This window comes from Caretta caretta, chromosome 1 (assembly GCF_965140235.1).
Source record: "Caretta caretta isolate rCarCar2 chromosome 1, rCarCar1.hap1, whole genome shotgun sequence".
In the NCBI taxonomy this organism is placed as follows: domain Eukaryota; kingdom Metazoa; phylum Chordata; order Testudines; family Cheloniidae; genus Caretta; species Caretta caretta.
The window spans coordinates 338,031,963-338,049,383 of NC_134206.1; the positions used below are offsets into that span (position 1 = coordinate 338,031,963).

The window sequence follows — 17,421 nt, forward strand, 5'->3', positions numbered from 1 at the left end:
TAACTAAAAGTAATACATTCTTATTGAAAATATCATGAATTTCACACTCTGCAATGATATATATATTCAATAAAACTAATTACTACCACGATTTATATCTCCACTATTAAAAAATATATAATTAGGTATCATAGCCAAGTGGAGGAATTCCCAAGCTATTTCACCCATGACCCCCAAACCATCCACTTTTGCTTTCTACCATCCCCAAGCCATGCATTCTTTCATGGGCAAATGGATTTTGTAAGCCCCATCCTATGTGATTGGTAAAGAACCATTTATGCTCATGGGGCCAGAGCCTCAGCTAATGTAAACTGGCATAAATCAATTCAAACCAGCCAAGGATGTAATGCATGATATTGTACATATGTACTGATGTTTATCTCACATCAGAAGAACCTGTTGGACTTAAAATACTTTGAGAAAAGAGTTGTACAGTAGCAGAAAGTACAGGTCATATCCAAATCCCAGCTAAGCCTGAATTTCAGGTTCCCACTCATGTATTTGACTCACACACAGTATTCCTTTGCATAATCATCCTTGACTGGCAGGGCTAGAGGGAAAGATCAGTAGATAGGCCAAATTCTCCTCTCCGTAACTTTGGTACAACCTCCATGAATTTGAATGTATGATTTTCCAAACAAACCATTGTATCCATTCTAATACAGTCTTCATACTCATGAAATGGATAGGAATCTATTGAGGTCTCCAAGTAGGAAAGCATCCCTCTTCAGGAATGGTGCTTAACTTTAAACATGGGTTTAAGTCCCACAGAAACTGATTTCAATGGAATTTAAACACATGCTTAAAATTAAACACTTGCTCAAGGATTTTCCTGAACTGGGGCCTTATATTGTAAACTCTTTGAGGCAAAGAGTAACTTTGCATTTTGTGTGCATATAGAGAGTAGCACAATGGCACCCTGTCATAAATATAAAGGGAAGGGTAAACACCTTTAAAATCCCTCCTGGCCAGAGGAAAAATCCTTTCACCTGTAAAGGGTTAAGAAACTAGGATAACCTTGCTGGCACCTGACCAAAATGACCAACGAGGAGATAAGATACATTCAAAAGCTGGGAGGAGGGATAAAAACAAAGGGTCTGTGTATGTCTGTGTGATGCTTTTGCCGAGGACAGAACAGGAATGGAGTCTTAGAACTTAGTAAGTAATCTAGCTAGATATGCGTTAGATTATGATTTCTTTAAATGGCTGAGAAATTAAGCTGTGCTGAATAAAATAGATATTCCTGTCTGTCTTTTTGTAACTTAAGGTTTTGCCTAAAGGGATTCTCTATGTTTTGAATCTAATTACCCTGTAAGGTATTTACCATCCTGATTTTACAGAGGTGATTCTTTTTTACTTCTATTAAAATCCTTCTTTTCAGAAACTGAATGCTTTTTCATTGTTCTTAAGATCCAAGGGTTTGGGTCTGTGGTCACCTATGCAAATTGGTGAGGATTTTTACCAAACCTTCCCCAGGAAGTGGGGTGCAAAGGTTGGGAGGATTTTGGGGGGGAAAGACGTTTCCAAACAACGCTTTCCTAATAAAAATAAACCCAGATAAATGTTTGGTGATGGCAGCGGAAGTCCAAGGGCAAAGGGTAAAATAGTTTGTACCTTGGGGAAGTTTTAACCTAAGCTGGTAAAAGTAAGCTTAGGAGGTTTTCATGCAGGTCCCCACAGCTGTACCCTAGAGTTCAGAGTGGGGAAGGAACCTTGACACACCCCGATCTCTGATTAATCATGAAGGTGTTACAGCATCATTAATAAATAAATACTAACACTAATCTTTCCCTGTTTTGTTTTCTTGGTGTTTTCCTTGAAGAGTGGGAAGAGAAGCCATCAGGGAAAAACAGCAAGACATATCGTGGTGCTGTTTAAGCCTGTTATCCACTCCCAGAAATTTTTTTAATGTTTTTGTTTTGTTAAAAAGAAATTGAGAATATTGCTGAACCACATATTCCAAATTTGTGAACTTCAAATAGGGGATCGGTATCCAAGAGAAATTCACTGCCATACTGACAGCACAGTACAGCCACAGGTGGTCTCTTGCTAACCAATCTGGCTCTTCTTACAGTTTGCAGTCAACCCTGCCTCCTGGAGGGTCCTCAGGACGGCTGCCACCTGGTCTGGATGGTCCACCCAGTGGTGACTGTAGATCACTATATTGTTCAAATAGGCCACGGCGTACTCAATATGGGGCTGCAGATGGTCCATCAGACACTGGAAGGTCATAGGGGCTCCATGAAGGCCAAAGGTCATCCTGGTAAACTGGTAGAGCCTGCAGAGTGTAGCAAAGGCTGTCTTTTTCTTCAATCCAGGTTCCAGTTGGATCTACCAGTAGCCCTTGGTCAGATTCAAGGTGTTGATGTAGCAGGCCTCTCCGAGTCTGTCAAGTAGCTTGTCAATCCAGGGCATTGGATATGCATTGAATTTAGAGATAGTGTTGACCCTCCAGAAATCAATGCAGACCCAGAAGGTCCCATCTGGCTTGGGGACCAGCACTATGGGGCTGCACCACTCGCTCTGTGACTTCTCAATTACCACTAGATCTGCCATTGCCTAGACCTCCTGCTCTATCACATCCCGCATTCGACGCGGGAGAGGTCTTGTCACCTCACGAGCAATTTCCCCTGGGTTGCTCTGGATGGTGTGCTGTCCAGTTAAGGCTGTGAAGGTTTTGGAAAAGGCCTCCAGCAGCAGCTTGGTCTGCTTCTGCTCCTCTTTCGTGTGGGTATCCCTGAGCAGGGGTTCTTCGCGCTCCGCCACCACAGTTACCTTGCAGTTGCAGGACATACCGTAAGAGCCCCTGGGTCCGGGACAGGGTTTGTTCCCAGGTCTCCCGCATTAAGTCAAGCAAACCCCAAAGCTGGTGACCATACAGTAGCTCAAATGACGAGAATTTGGCGGAGGCTTGTGGCCCCTCCCTAATGGCAAGCAGTAAGGGGGGGATCAGTTGATCCCAGTGGCACAAGTCCTTAGGTGGGAACTTCCAAAGCATTTCTTTAAGGGCCCAGTTGAACCAATCCATCCATCTGGGTGTGGTAGATTGATGTCTGCAGCTTCTGGATCCCTAGGAGACCACAGACTTTGCAGAGCAGCTGGAAGGTGAAGTTTGTCCCCTGGTCCGTAACTGTCTCCCAGAGTAAACCCACCCAGGTGAAGATATTCAGGAGTTCAGCTGCGATGATCCATTCGGTGGCTTTCCTTAGGGAGATGGCCTCTGGAAAGCAGATAGCATAGTACATCACTACTAGAATGTAGCGGAAGAGGTGACGCTTTTGGTGAGTGGCCCCACCTGGTCCATCACAACCCTCTCAAAGGGCATCCCTACCACTGGCAAGGGGATCAGTGAGGCATTTTGTACCCACAGAGGCACTGCCAGTTGGCACTTTGGGCAGGAAACACAGTAATCCTTGACGTCCCAGTGTATGCTCTGCCAAAAGAACCGGGCCAAGACCCAGGCCAGGGTCTTCTCCTGTCCCAAATGGCCAGCCGCAGTGATGTCATGGGCTAATCTCAGTACTGCCCACCAGTGACACTAGGACACGACCAGCTGGGAATGAGGCTCATGGGTCTGAGGGTCTCTGTCAACTTAAACCATGGCCACTGGGCCGCTCACTGCAGATCCGTCGCCATCCTGTTGATATACGCTATATGTTCATAGGCCCAGCTGAGGGTGGGGTCCTCTCTTTGGTCCCTACTGAAGTTGACTCCCGTGTCCAGCAGGGCTTCCCCGCCGTCCAACCGGGGTAGCTTTATCCTTCTGGGGTGTCAAAAGCCCCAGGTGGGGCTGAGGGGTCACCTGGGTTAGTCTTCCTGGGCCCCTCAACCTTGCCCTCAAGGGGGTCTCCCTCGAGAGCCATCTGCACCAGTGAGTCCCAGAGGCTCGCAGTTTGCAGAACCTGAGTGAATTCTGGCCAGTCTCATCTGAGAACGATGGGGTAGGCAGCTCTGGGGCAAACCCAGCCGTCATTACCCAGGTCACTCCGTCCACAGTTAGCGGTACCAGGGCACTTAGATATGACTTCAAGTCCCCGTGGATACAAAGGAGTTGAATCTGGCTCAGTGCAAGTTCACTTGCCAAGGCAAGTCACTGATGCACTAGGGTTTGCCCACAGCCAGAGTCCACCCGGTCATGCACTTGTTTCCTGCCGAGGCCCATGGGGACAGTCACCTTAGCAGTAGGACACAAGCGGGCATGGACCTCTCCAGTGTAAACCTGGCCAAAGGAGAAGTCTGTGACTGGGCTCTGTCGCTGAAGGTGTCCAAATTGACCACAAGCAAAACAGGGATCAATCTCAGTGTGACTGGCCCAGCACTTGGGGTTCTGCGAACAATTGGGTTCAGGGATTTCCCTCCTTTGCCGTGGCCTGCGGGTGTTCCACGGGACATTGGGACGAGTTGTGGCAGGTAGCTGCTGCTGCGTCCCTCATTGTGGCTCGAGTCTGTCCAGGCCACTGTCTTAGGGCTGGAGGGTCTTTCTGAGCCCAGGGTGCTCCACACTGTGGCTGCAGCTACAGGTGCTACTGGGGTCTCTGCGGCCAGAAAATCCTCCATTAGGCCAACCACCACCCTCAAGGTGGTGGGTTGATTTTGAAGGACCCAGGCTCTCCCTCAGGGTGGGAGAATGTGAATGAACTGCTCTACGAACACCTGCTTGGCTACTTCACTAGTGGAGTGTCATTCGGGTTGGAACCACTGCCAGCAGGTGTCCTTGAGCTCGTGTGGCATGACCCAGGGTTGGGTCCCTGGCGGGTAGGTCTCCCCCCGGAACTGGCACCAAAAGGTGTCAGAGGTGATGTCTAGAGCATCAAGGATAGCCGGCTTTACTGCTCTATAGTTGCAGGCCTCATTGTTAGGGAGCCCGCAATAAGCAGCCTGGGCCACCCCCATTAGGTAGGGGGCCAAGAGTGTGGTCCATTTGTTCTGAGGCCATCCTGCCACCGAAGCAACCTGCTCAAAAGCTTTCAGGAAGGCTTCTGGGTCATCTTCACGCCCCATCTTTGTGAGGTGTACCGGCATCTTGGTGGTTGTTGGGGTTGTCGCTCCTCCAGGAGTAGGGCCAGAGGGGCTTGGAAGCAGGGTGTCCAGCTGCTGAAAGCATTGTTGCTGCTATTCCTGCTGCTGGGCCCCCACCTACCTGATCAACTGCTGCTCCTGGGCCCCAAGTTGCTGTACCTGTTGCTGTTGGAGCTAGACTGCCAGTTGCTGCAGCTGGCTCTCAACCCACCATTTTAAAAACTTGTCCAATTCCATCGTAGTCTCTTGGGTGGGCAGTGACCTAGGAGCATGTGCAGGCCCCTTGTCTCAGGGGTTACCTGTGTTCTCCACCACATGTAGAGGGTCATGTCTGTCCCTGCCGGGTCAGGCCTAGAGGGAGGCCATGCTCCCTCACTACTGCGTCTCTGTAAAGACCGGCATAAAGGGGAATTAGCAGCATCAGAGACCCAGGCCCTGACCCTCTAGGCAGGGCAGAACACCAAACAGTCTAGGGGCTCAGGCCCTCAGGCAGGGAGGAGCACCAAAGAGTCTAGGGCCTGCCGTCTTGGCTCAGGCAGATGGCAGACAAATGCAGGCCTCTTGGCTTAAGGTGGGGAGGCTGCCACCCCAGGAGTGAGGTTGGCAGCAGTGGGTAGGGGGACTCGGGCCCACCCTACTCCACCAGGTCTCAGCCAAGGGCCCTAACAGTGGTGGAGGGCTCCACTATTGGATCTGCAGGGATCCCTCCACAACACGCTGGCCAGTATTCTGGCCACACAACCGGACTATTGTCTGGTGTCCTTGGGCTACTTCCTATGATCCCCTCGCTGGGTACCTTCAGTTTGTAGGGGTCCTCTGTCTCCCTGGGGTACACAGCTAGCAGCAGTCCCAGCAGCTCTTTGGCGTCCTTGTTGGCAGCTCTGACAGTCCCTTTGGGTCCTCAGTGCTGCAGAGGACCCCCTTGGGCACAAGCCCCAGCAGCGAGCAGGAGGCGGCTGTCTCCTTTGCCAGCTCTGGCCCAACTGAGCTGTAGGGCCCGCCTTTTATACTTTCTGTCCCACCCCCCTGTTTTGGGCGGGGTGGGTGTGGCTTGCTAGGGGGTGGGTGGTGGTTCCTCTCATCAGGCCCAGAGGGAGGCCATGCCCCTTGCTACACCCACTCTAATTTTGTTTTGAAATTTGCTAGCTTATATCAGCCAGATATTACCTTATTCCACAGGAGGCTGTGCTTCCTGTCAAAACACATACATCTGCAAGCAAAACTAGCTCTGTGCAGGCCAGCTGCTTGCCAGGTTCAATTAGAGGCTGAATGTGGTTAATGGCAAAGTGAAGCACTTTTGACATTGGAACAGCTGCATAACTTGAGTTTATTCCAGTCAGTACCGAGCAGCAATACGGGGGGGAGGAATGGGATGAGAAGCGTATTGCTGTAGAAGCATCTGTGTGATGAGCAGAGCTATGGTCTCATTGCCTGCAGTCGTTAACAACAAAGGAAAATGAAAAAAAGCCAACCTATTTTGAATCTAAGGCACACATGTCAACTGCAAAAGTTCCTTTTAAATCTATTGTCTCCAAATCGGCTGTTATGGTTATGGGATTATTTTGATGGTGAGTGGGTTTTGACAGAACCTTTGGGGATTCTGTAGAGAAGATGTCCCCAAACTCTTGGTCCATGAGGCACCTGCGAGTGGTCCACAAAAAGATAACCAACTGGCTGTAGGGTGCTGGCTCTTCTTGTTCACAGCTGCTAAAAATTTCATTAAAATGCAGCTAAATGTACATTCAATCCTTTCCTGTTACTACTTGTTCATGTGAATTGTGGCAGTTGCCACAGCGATGTTACGTAACGATGAATGTTACATAACGATGAATGGGTGATTGTGAAGAGAAAGGAGGTGTCCACAAGATAATCTCATTGTTAAAATGGGGGTAAAATTTTCCGAAGTGTCCAAGAGGCTTAGGAGCTTAATTCCCATTTTCAAAAGTGACAGGCATTTAGGAACATAATTGTGAACTTTCAATGTGACTTTGATGCCAAAAACAATGGGAGTTAGGTGCCTAAATACCTTTCAAAATCTGCCTCTCCCCCTCACCCCCAAGTGCCTAGGAATTCAGCTCCAAAGTCAATTTGTTGCTTTTGAAAATTTTATCCATGGTTCACACTATGAAAATGTTTGGGCCTCCCTGCTTTAGAGCATATTCTCCCTGGTATGGAAGGCCACTGGCAGCAGAGAGAGCTTCCATATATAGTTCAAGGATTAAGTCTGGGTATATACCTATATATACACACACACAACAGCTTACAAAAGAATAAGCTATCCAGAGACCACTTGCATCAGTTTATTGGAAGTATTACGAATACATACGACTAAGCATGAAGGTATCTAAAGGAGCTGTATTCCCGCCATGCCTATTCATGGGTATTTTAAATTAAGAAAATACTTTCAGTGGCAATTAGAAACGATGGGTCATATTGTGCTACCAGTTACACTGGTGTAAATCTGGAGTAGTTCCACTGAAACTACTGGAATTACTTCAGATTTACAGCAGTGTGAGAGCAGAATTCATTCAAACCAAGCAAAGGTAGTTATAGTTTGTAGAGCTTGCTAGTCTCAGGGATAAAAGGCGCTGGTATGTATTATTACATATCAACTCCCACTGCCCCACTGTGTCAAGCTATACTGCCAGGGCCTCCTTCTCTGCTGCCTTGCCCTTTAAGTAATTATATACATCTAGGCTAAGTGGATGCAAAGCACCACCAATTCCCTTTGGTAGCATTTTGTGCTCACTTTGCACAGGTATAAATGGCTATACGAGGAGAAAGTTAACAGAGATTCAGGCATGCAACAGTTACTTCTTACTAAAAGGTTTTTAGGGCCAAATTCCTCTCCTGTGCACCATCCATTGAAATCAGTAGATTTCAGAGTGGAATTTGGCCTTTAGTGACTCACACAGAAATGTAACATTGCTTTACTTTCTATGGTTAATGGAGGTTTGTTAATGAAAATGCCAAGCGTAAATCATTCCGAGATGCCAATGTAAATATTGCTATCGCTACTTTCTAGCATCCCAGATCTAAAACAAGCTTCATATATATGTTTTCATGTATTTAGGTAAAATCAAGATCAATCATTTTTATTGTGGGAACAGAATCATGAAAATGAGCGCCCTTGATCCTCCCTCACTTATCTCAATACAACATTCTGCTTGCTCCTTTCCTACTCTGCCCCATCCACTCCATCTACCCAAGGACCCCAGACTCCCAATCACTCTATCAGGGTTACATTAGTAAATTGAATCTTAAGGACATCAAATATTATTATAAAACAGAATTTACTAACATTACCCTGGTGTGTGTCATTTCTTTTATCCCTTCTCATCTTCTTCTTTCACCTCCCAATCTCATTCTCTTCTTACCTCTGTTCCAACTTTTCACTCTATAGTCATCCGCCATCCCTCATGGCCTCCTCCTTTTTTCTACCTCCTCTAGACCTTCTGAATCTTTCTCCATCACTCCCTTTCTATCCTCTTTCCCCATATCTCTCAGACTTTCTATTTCTACCCCTTCAAGACTTCCCATCAGCCCCTTTTCCCCAGCCAAGACTTGTTTGTGCCTTGACTGAGTACGTGTTTCTCTATTGCCATCCTGTGTGGATTCCTGCCTTCCACTGGAGACCATGGGTAGCTCCCTCAACCTTGAGTCCAACTATTAAAGACAGAACCTGATTCTTTTCTCACTTTAGCAGATGATAACAATTGTAACAGTGATTGCCCAGAGTAACAGCACTGAAGTCAATGGAGAGTCTCTTCTCATTAAAACCAGTGTATCAGCCCAACCAACTTCTTTAGATCGCCCCAGTTCACTCTCATAGCATTCAAAGCTCGTTTGCCTGAGCTCCAGGTAGTAGTCTGTGGTTTCCCACTCTGCCTACAAACCCTCTGCTGAGTTGTCTCACCCTGGTGAGGCCAGAGGCTAAAACTGCAGCTCAGAAGAGGAGTGGTAGGTAACCATATGGCAGCAATATGCAGTTGTCACTCAGCTCCTAATGGTTGTTGAGTTTGATTGTACAGATGCCAATGCACAAGCCTCCAGGAGAGGAGTGGGCAAGGCAACATAGTGTGAAGAGCAGATATTTTATTTTATTTAGAGCGGTCAACACAGTAGGGCTTCCTGGCAGTCCAGCTGGGATACTCCACACCACAAAAGGTCCAAACCAGAAGATACAAGAACCAATGTGAGGGAAGAGGGGGGAAAAGCACAAGAAAGTTAATAGAAAGCAGGACTTGTTGCTTTCTTATTAGTAATGTTTCCTATAACCTCCGTTTATTGATTCAGAATGTCTGATGTGAATAATGTATGTGAGGCTTCTGCAACAGAGTATGAGAAATTCCTGCTCATTTTCTCTAATAGTTATATTGGATGTGCTATCAGTGATTAGATTGAATCTTCATTTTAAAAGGATGCTGTCAGGCCTGTGATCACCTTGAAAACTAGTGTAATCTGGGAGGGAATGTCTTTCATATTATAGACATCGTCTCCTCTTAAGAAAAGGAAGTGATACATCACTTTTACCCTGAGAAGTTATAAATGTAAGCAGAGTCAGGATGAGCTCTATCCTGACATCTGGTGGTGAGTTGTGGTGGATTGTGGAAAGGAACTTCAGGGGCTGATCTCATTTGCATAGGCACACCCACCCCACCTAGATGGTCACTTTGGCTGCTGTGGGATCCCCAGTCTCTGTTATTGGGGCAGGAAGAATAAATTGTTATCCTGATTATGTGAATCAAGGACAGTGGAACTGTACTTGGCCTTTTGTTATGATGGAGGGACTCGCCATCAACTAAGTAGCACTCGCTAGGCAAGGGACATGGGTTCCAAAACACAGTGAATGGAGAGAGGTTGGTAATAGGCATTTGTACTTTGTGATCTGGGTTCCCTTCTCAGGGCCCTAAGTGCTAACTGCCCCTCCTCTTCTTTCCACTGTGTAATAGCAGAACTAATTTTGATTCTATTAGGAGTCTGGTTACAGATTGCAGAACTGAATTCACTTTGGGCCAATAGTGTACCAGCACTGGGGCTCCCCTACTATGAGATGAAATCACTAAAGAGCTGAAATTGCTGAGTACTGTGTTAAATAGTAGGGGGCCTGAAGATATATTGGTGAGTGGCTTGCGGGCTGGCTCCCAGAGAGGAGCTGCTCGCTGGACAACTACTGAAGAGGAGCAGCTGGCGGTGAAGGCTGCTGCAGAAACCCATGGAGAGGTGGGGGAGTCAATTGTCGGAGCATGTAAGGTGCCCCTTTACTCCCCTCCCCCCATTTCCACACCGGCTGGGGGGGTTAAAACTCTGCAGATGAACTTTTGAACTCTGGACTCACCAAGGACAGAGACAGAGACTTTTGGGTTGTTGGACTTTTGGGACTTTGGGTGACTTTTGGGTTGCTGGACTCAAGAACCAAAGGGAAAAGACACGGCCCAATTTGCTTGGGGTGGGTTTTGGCTCATGGTTTGTGTTATGAATCCTGTTGGTGGTGTTTCCCCAACACAATGCCACATTGTTTCTCTCTGTTATTAAAAGGCTTTTGCTACACTCAGACTCTGTGCTTGCAAGAGGGGAAGTGTTTCCTCTTAAGGAGCATGGGGGAGGTGGTATATATTTGTCCCAGGTCACTAGGTGGGGGCTCGAGCCAGTTTTGCATTGTGTTATTGGAACAGAACCCCTAGATACTGAACCCGGCCCTTGTTTCTGCCAACTCTGATGGGCAGAAGGGTTACCATAAAATATATTGACAGCTCCCCCAACTTATTTAGCACTCCCTTCTGCCTCCTCTTATAGTCTCCCCGTCTCTCACTCACATTTACATATTGTCACCTCTCCTCTGAGTACTAGCAGATGTCAGGGCCTTGAGGTTGGCTTCATGCTGGAAGAGAAATTAGTAACTTGGAGACAGGTTGTTGGTTTTTAGTGTAACTTATTTACACCAGTCAGACCACAGAAGTGTTCACAAATGTCATGTGAGCAAACCCTCCTTTCAGAAATCTTAGTCTAAATGCCAATTCCTCCCAGAAAAAAATAATTTTCACCACCCCCAGTAATTGACTCTAGCAGAGATGAAGGCAGAGAGTAAACTCTCTTTCTGTTTTGGAGAAGCTGCTGCAAAAAATCTACATCACAAAAACAACAAATACAGCATTACTTCAAAGACTGTACTCTGCTCACGTACTAAAAGAACTTGAAAGACTATTATAGAGACAAGATGGGTGAGGTAATATTTTTTATTAGACCCATCTCCACTCTCTAATATCCTGGGACCAACAGGGCTACAAAACACTGCATATGACATTGAAAGAATATGTGTAACAGCACCTTCTGGTGACTCCTCAGATAACAAGATATATTAGCAAAAAGAAAAGGAGGACTTGTGGCACCTTAGAGACTAACAAATTTATTTGAGTCTCTAAGGTGCCACAAGTCCTCCTTTTCTTTTTGCGAATACAGACTAACACAGCTGCTACTCTGAAACCTGTCAAGATATATTAGGGAATGTTAGGGGGAAAAGGCCCATGTAAACACAGCTTTGAACCCCAGTCCAGAAAAGCATCCTTATTCAGGGCAGCATTTCAACACATGAAGTCAATGGGACTCAGTGCATATGCTTGCAGTTTAAAAAATGCATGAATGCTGCCCTAGCTAGAGATGGAGTTAAGCACGTGCTTATGGTGCTTTTCTGAGTTAGGGCCTGAGAAAGCAAATCTTCCTTTTTAGTTAGTGCAACCAATTTTCCTTAGAAAGCAGATAAAACCCTCTCACAGGCAAGACAGAGAGAGAGAATGCAACGGCCCAGTCCTGCAGCCTGTATTTATTAAAGTAATCCCTACACAAATAGCCCCTTCGAAGTAAATGGGATTTCTTGAATCATTAAGTACTTCCCATGCAAGTGAGGGTTGCAGGACTGGGCCACTGAATTATTTCTGTTCGTCTCTTTCAACAGTTAAGAGAAAAATCTAGCAAGTCAGGGGCCAAACCTATGTGTTAAGCGACCTTCAGTTCCCACTGACTTCAATGGGAGCTGCCTGTGCTCATCCTCAGGTCCAGATTCTGATACCTTTACTCATGCTGAGTGGCACTTTACTCCCTGAGCAGTTCCTCTGAGGTCAGTGGGACCATGAGTGGAGACAGGAACCAGCAGGTAAGAGAGTAAGTGATCAGCTCCAGAGGAGGTGGGATGAAAGGGCATGTCCCTTCAGGACATTTTTAGTGAATAATCTCAAAATATCAATTTCCTACAATCCAGGAAGCACATTTTAAAATATGGATACCAAAAAGCATGTGTACTTGTGTGCATGTATTTACGTGTACATGTACCCACATACGTCATCTCTAGAAGACATGATGATTAAACAGGAGCAGTCATTAACATCTTTTCTACAGAACTGCCCCCAGCTGCACTGGTGATATCAAAGATGAAAAATATTGGGGGAACAAAGCCAGTGAAGTCAAAGCCTAATGCTGGAGAGCCAAGAGAGGGAGTGTGAATGGATATGCCCTATTCTAAGAGCTTTGCCAATTCCATTGGTGGTGCTTATTCGAAGAAGTAAGCAAGGTAATCGTGAGAGACCTAAGGAAGAGCTCTATGTAGCCTGAAAGCCTCTCTCTCTCACCAACAGAGGTTGGACCACTAAAAGATATTACGTCACCCACCTTTCCTTGCTAATATCCTAGAACTAACACGCTACAACAACGCTGCCAAAAAGTTACCCTGTTCATTTCAAGGTCCAGCAGTGAGAGCAGAAAACAAAATCAGCAAGTGTCAAATGGAGAAAGGTGAAAAAAGTATATTGATTTCTTATGATTCACACATTTGCTTCAAGGGACCTAAACTCTGAACCTCTTTAAAAGGTGTGAGAAGTAATTCCTATATCTGAGCAGTGACCATGCAGTAAACACTTGGTTATGTCGTTATTTAATAAACTTAAATTTAAATATTTAAATAAATTTGTTTGCTTAGTAGAGGGTAAAAATATGAGAAACTATTAAAACTACTAAAAGCAATTTTCTATTCTTTTTCAACCAACATTTGCGCAGTCTAAGGGCTTGTCTACAGTGGCACTTTACAAGGCTGCAACTGTCTCGCTCGGGGGTGTGAAAAAACACCCCCCCGAGCGGAGCAAGTTTCAATGCTGTAAAGTGCCACTGTAGACAATGCACCAGCGCTGGGAGCGACTCCCCTCGTGGGGTGCCGCGGCAGCGCTTTAATGTTGCTAGTGAAGACGTGCCCTGAGAATAAACTCCGGATAAACCTCTGAGACTGGCAGCAATGCAAATTTTCAGAATGCAAACAATTTGTCCACAGGAATAGAAAACCAACGAAAAGTCCGGTTGGCCGCAGTGGGGCAGGCAGGCTTCCTACCCGACTCTGCATGGCTCCCGGGAAGCAGCCAGCATGTTCCTCCGGTTCCTAAGCAGAGGGGAGGCCAAGAGGGCTCCGTGCGCAGCCCGTCCGCAGGCGTCACCCCAAGCACGGGCTCTGCAGCTCCCATTGGCCACACCCCCAGTCGGAGCCCTCACCCCCTCACACACCCCAACCCCCAGCCCCCTCCCTCACCCTGAACTCATTTCTGGCCCCACCCTGGAGCCCGCACCTGCAGCCCAGACCCCGTACCTCCTCCCACACACCCAACCCCTTGCCCCAGCCAGGAACCCCCTCCCAAACTGCAAACCTCTCATGCCCCCAGCCCGGAGCCCCCCCCACCCTAAACCCCTCATCCCCAGGCCCACCCCAGAGGCTGCACCCCCAGCTGGAGCCCTCACTCCCTCCCACACCCCAACCCCCTGCCCCAGCCCAGAGCCACCTCCTGCACTCTGAGCCCCATGCTGCTCCCTTAACTCCTCATCTCCGGCCCCACACCAGAGCCTGCACCCCCAGCTGGAGCCCTCACTCACCCCAACCCCCTGCCCCAGCCCGGTGAAAATGAGCAAGTGAGCAAGGATGGGAGACATCAGGTGACGGAGGGAGGGGGTATGGAGTGAGCCGGGGCTGGGACCTCGGACAAGGGGCAGGGTAGGGGCGGGACCTTGGGGAAAGGTTAGGAAAGGGGGCAGGGCAAGGGTGTTCGGTCTTCTGCAATTAGAAAGTTGGCAACCCTAACAACAGATCAGGCCAAATTCTGCTCTCAGGTCACAATTCAACAAGATTCTTAATCATGCGCCTAACTTTAAAGAGGGGCTGAAGACCCATTTAATTAAATGGAGCGAGGCACATGCTCAAACAACTTGCTGAATGCAGGCCTCAGAACTGAATCATACCATTGACTTCAGTGGAGTTATTTCAGCCTTTCTGGGGTTAAGTGAGCACAGAATTTGGCCCAATTTGTCAACAACTTCAGTGGACTGCACTCCATCAAATTCTTCTCTGTTATTAGGTCCACAATCAATTTTTTTTCTATTGTCTAAGTTAAGTCACTTAAACAATTAATATTGTTTGTGCACAACATATTTTTTTTAAAAGAAAAAACCCAGCTCATTGTAAGTGGCCTTTGGATGCTAGCTGCGACCGGGGACTTTACTAAACTTTGCCTCTGAAACTTGTCCTATGGCCCTTGCAGTATGACACAGTCAAAGGGATATGCAAGGGACTCCACAAAATGGCAGGAAGGAGCCTAAATGTCAGTGTGCTGGCCCAGCAGAGGGCAGGAGCTAAAATGCCAGGTGGAATCACGCTAATGTTACCCCCGTTTCATTCTGTTTTCTGTTGTTGAGCCAAAAACATCAGGGCAGTAATTACAGCCGCTGCTTCTACTTGCTCTGAGTTGATATGGAAACATTCCCAGACAAGGTGGCAGTATGGAGCCTTGAGTGGCCGTGTCATAAATATAAAGGGAAGGGTAAACCCCTTTGAAATCCCTCCTGGCCAGGGGAAAGCTCCTCTCACCTGTAAAGGGTTAAGAAGCTAAAGGTAACCTCGCTGGCACCTGACCAAAATGACCAATGAGGAGACAAGATACTTTCAAAAGCTGGGAGGAGGGAGAGAAACAAAGGGTCTGGGTCTGTCTGTATGCTGGTTTCTGCCAGGGATAGACCAGGAATGGAGTCTTAGAACTTTTAGTAAGTAATCTAGCTAGGCATGTGTTAGATTATGATTTCTTTAAATGGCTGAGAAAAGAATTGTGCTGAATAGAATAACTATTTCTGTCTGTACATCTTTTTTGTAACTTAAGGTTTTGCCTAGAGGGGTTCTCTATGTTTTTGAATCTAATTACCCTGTAAGATATCTACCATCCTGATTTTACAGGGGGGATTTCTTTATTTCTATTTACTTCTATTTTTTATTAAAAGTCTTCTTGTAAAAACTGAATGCTTTTTCATTGTTCTCAGATCCAAGGGTTTGGGTCTGTAGTCACCTAGGCAAATTGGTGAGGCTTTTTACCAAACCTTGTCCAGGAAGTGGGGTGCAAGGTTTTGGGAAGTATTTTGGGGGGAAGGACGCGTCCAAACAGCTCTTCCCCAGTAACCAGTATTAGTTTGGTGGTGGTAGCGGCCATTCCAAGGATAACGGGTGTAATATTTTGTACCTTGGGGAAGTTTTGACCTAAGCTGGTAAAGATAAGCTTAGGAGGTTTTTCATGCAGGTCCCCACATCTGTACCCTAGAGTTCAGAGTGGGGGAGGAACCTTGACAGGCCGCAAATAAGTAGTTGCTATTTCAGCACACTAGCAGGGTGCAGGAAGTGATTAACCGTGTTCAATAGTTGTTTTGAAGCTGTGTGTTTATTAAGGGCAGACGTTCCTGAATGTACACACATGCCCCCTTAGTTAGAAGCTGGAAGCTCCTTGCCAATCAGTAGTGAGTTCAATTCAGGGGTACAAAACTGTCAGCCATTTGAGCACCAGTCAGATCCAGCCCTGCCCTGCAGAGAGAAGATAGGGCTGCCATGGATAACCAGACTGAATCCGTAGGCTGGATCTCAATACAGTTTCCTGTAATTTTACAAAACTCATTGGGATTGAGAAAACACCGTAAAGGAGGAATCACAGACTGGAGACCAGATGTCTTTGTGAGCTATATTACATCATTGAATCAAAGACACCATGCCAGCCTAATAGCTATAGTAATGGTCAGTTTTTTCTTATTCAAAGTTGTGTTTGTGCTTAATATCGTGGATGCTAAAACAGTTGGTTATGTGATACAACTAAATGATTTATCTTGTTGTAAATGGGTGAGCCTATGTGATAGCAGAAGATCTCTGGTTATCAGAAGTCCCAATATATGCACATTTTTGTGAGATTTAAAATATATAAAAAATAGGGCTTAGGCCCTGTGTTATATTCTTCATTTTAAAGGAACATTTAAAAAACGCTAGTTAGTGATGTTAATTTAGCTAGGCTGCATTGTAACTGCTGTGCTGTAACAGTTTATCTATGATAAAGACTGGTACTGGATTCCTAACAAGAAAAACGAAGTGAACACCATTATAATTTCCACTTTTAGTATTTAAAAGGTTCTTATAGAAAATCCAGCTGTAGTTTCTCACGAAGATATGAATTCCAGGTCTCTGCAAATACTTTAAGTCAGAGGAGTTCTGTAGCACAGAATTGGTAAGCATTTTGACTTAGCTCCCCTCTATGTAGGTTACACTAACTTTGTAGAATGTCCAGAAAGACAAAGCATGAGTTTCTCCTACTTACAGTATTTTTTGGACAGGCCTTGGGAAAGAATAGCACTAGACCGGTGTGAAGAGAGGGGTCATACCTATCTAAAAGCCATTGATTATTTTTCTAGATGTGTTGAAATTCTGTTTACAGACTCATAGAAATGTAGGACTGGAAGGGACCTTGAGAGGTCATCTAGTCCAGTCCCCTGCACTCAGGCAGGACCAAGTAAATGTAGACCTTCCCTGACAGGTGTTTGTCTAACCTGTTCTTTAAAACTTCCAGGATAGGGATTCCACAACCTCCCTTGGAAAACTATTCCAGAATTTAACTATCCTTATCCTTACAGGATGCAAGTCTGAGAGGTGCCAAATCTAAGAAGTCTTTAACCATCAGAATTCAGTCAGAAGTTTATCAAAGTTAAAACAGGAGACCTACCACAGAGAAAAGCAAATGAACACAAAAACTGGACGATACCAGCTGTTCTCACTGAACGGAGCGGCATCCTGAGATCCTATAAAGCTGAGACTGATTGAAGTACTCAGTAATGGAATATAGGGGAAAACAAGTGGCATATCCAGCTGGTTCCCAACCTGGTTGAGTTACTGTGTGATCCTAGCAGCAATGCTCCAGAAGGGAGATAATCCAGTGGAGAAGAGTCCTAAATGTATTAAACAGGAGCCTGCACAGAAGCATGAGCTACAGAGCTGTGGTTGCCTAAGTGGTGCTGTGACAGACTCATATAATCTCTAGATCAGCACAGAGGGGAACGTGTACCACTTACTCACCTGTG

At 46.2% G+C, this 17,421-nt stretch overlaps 1 protein-coding gene across 1 annotated transcript in view; it reads right to left on the reverse strand.

Annotated features, from left to right (window-relative positions):
• ELAPOR2 (endosome-lysosome associated apoptosis and autophagy regulator family member 2) overlaps positions 1-17,421 on the reverse strand; it is a 139,007-nt gene that overhangs the window by 56,902 nt on the left and 64,684 nt on the right. The gene's annotated exons all lie outside the window — the stretch shown is intronic.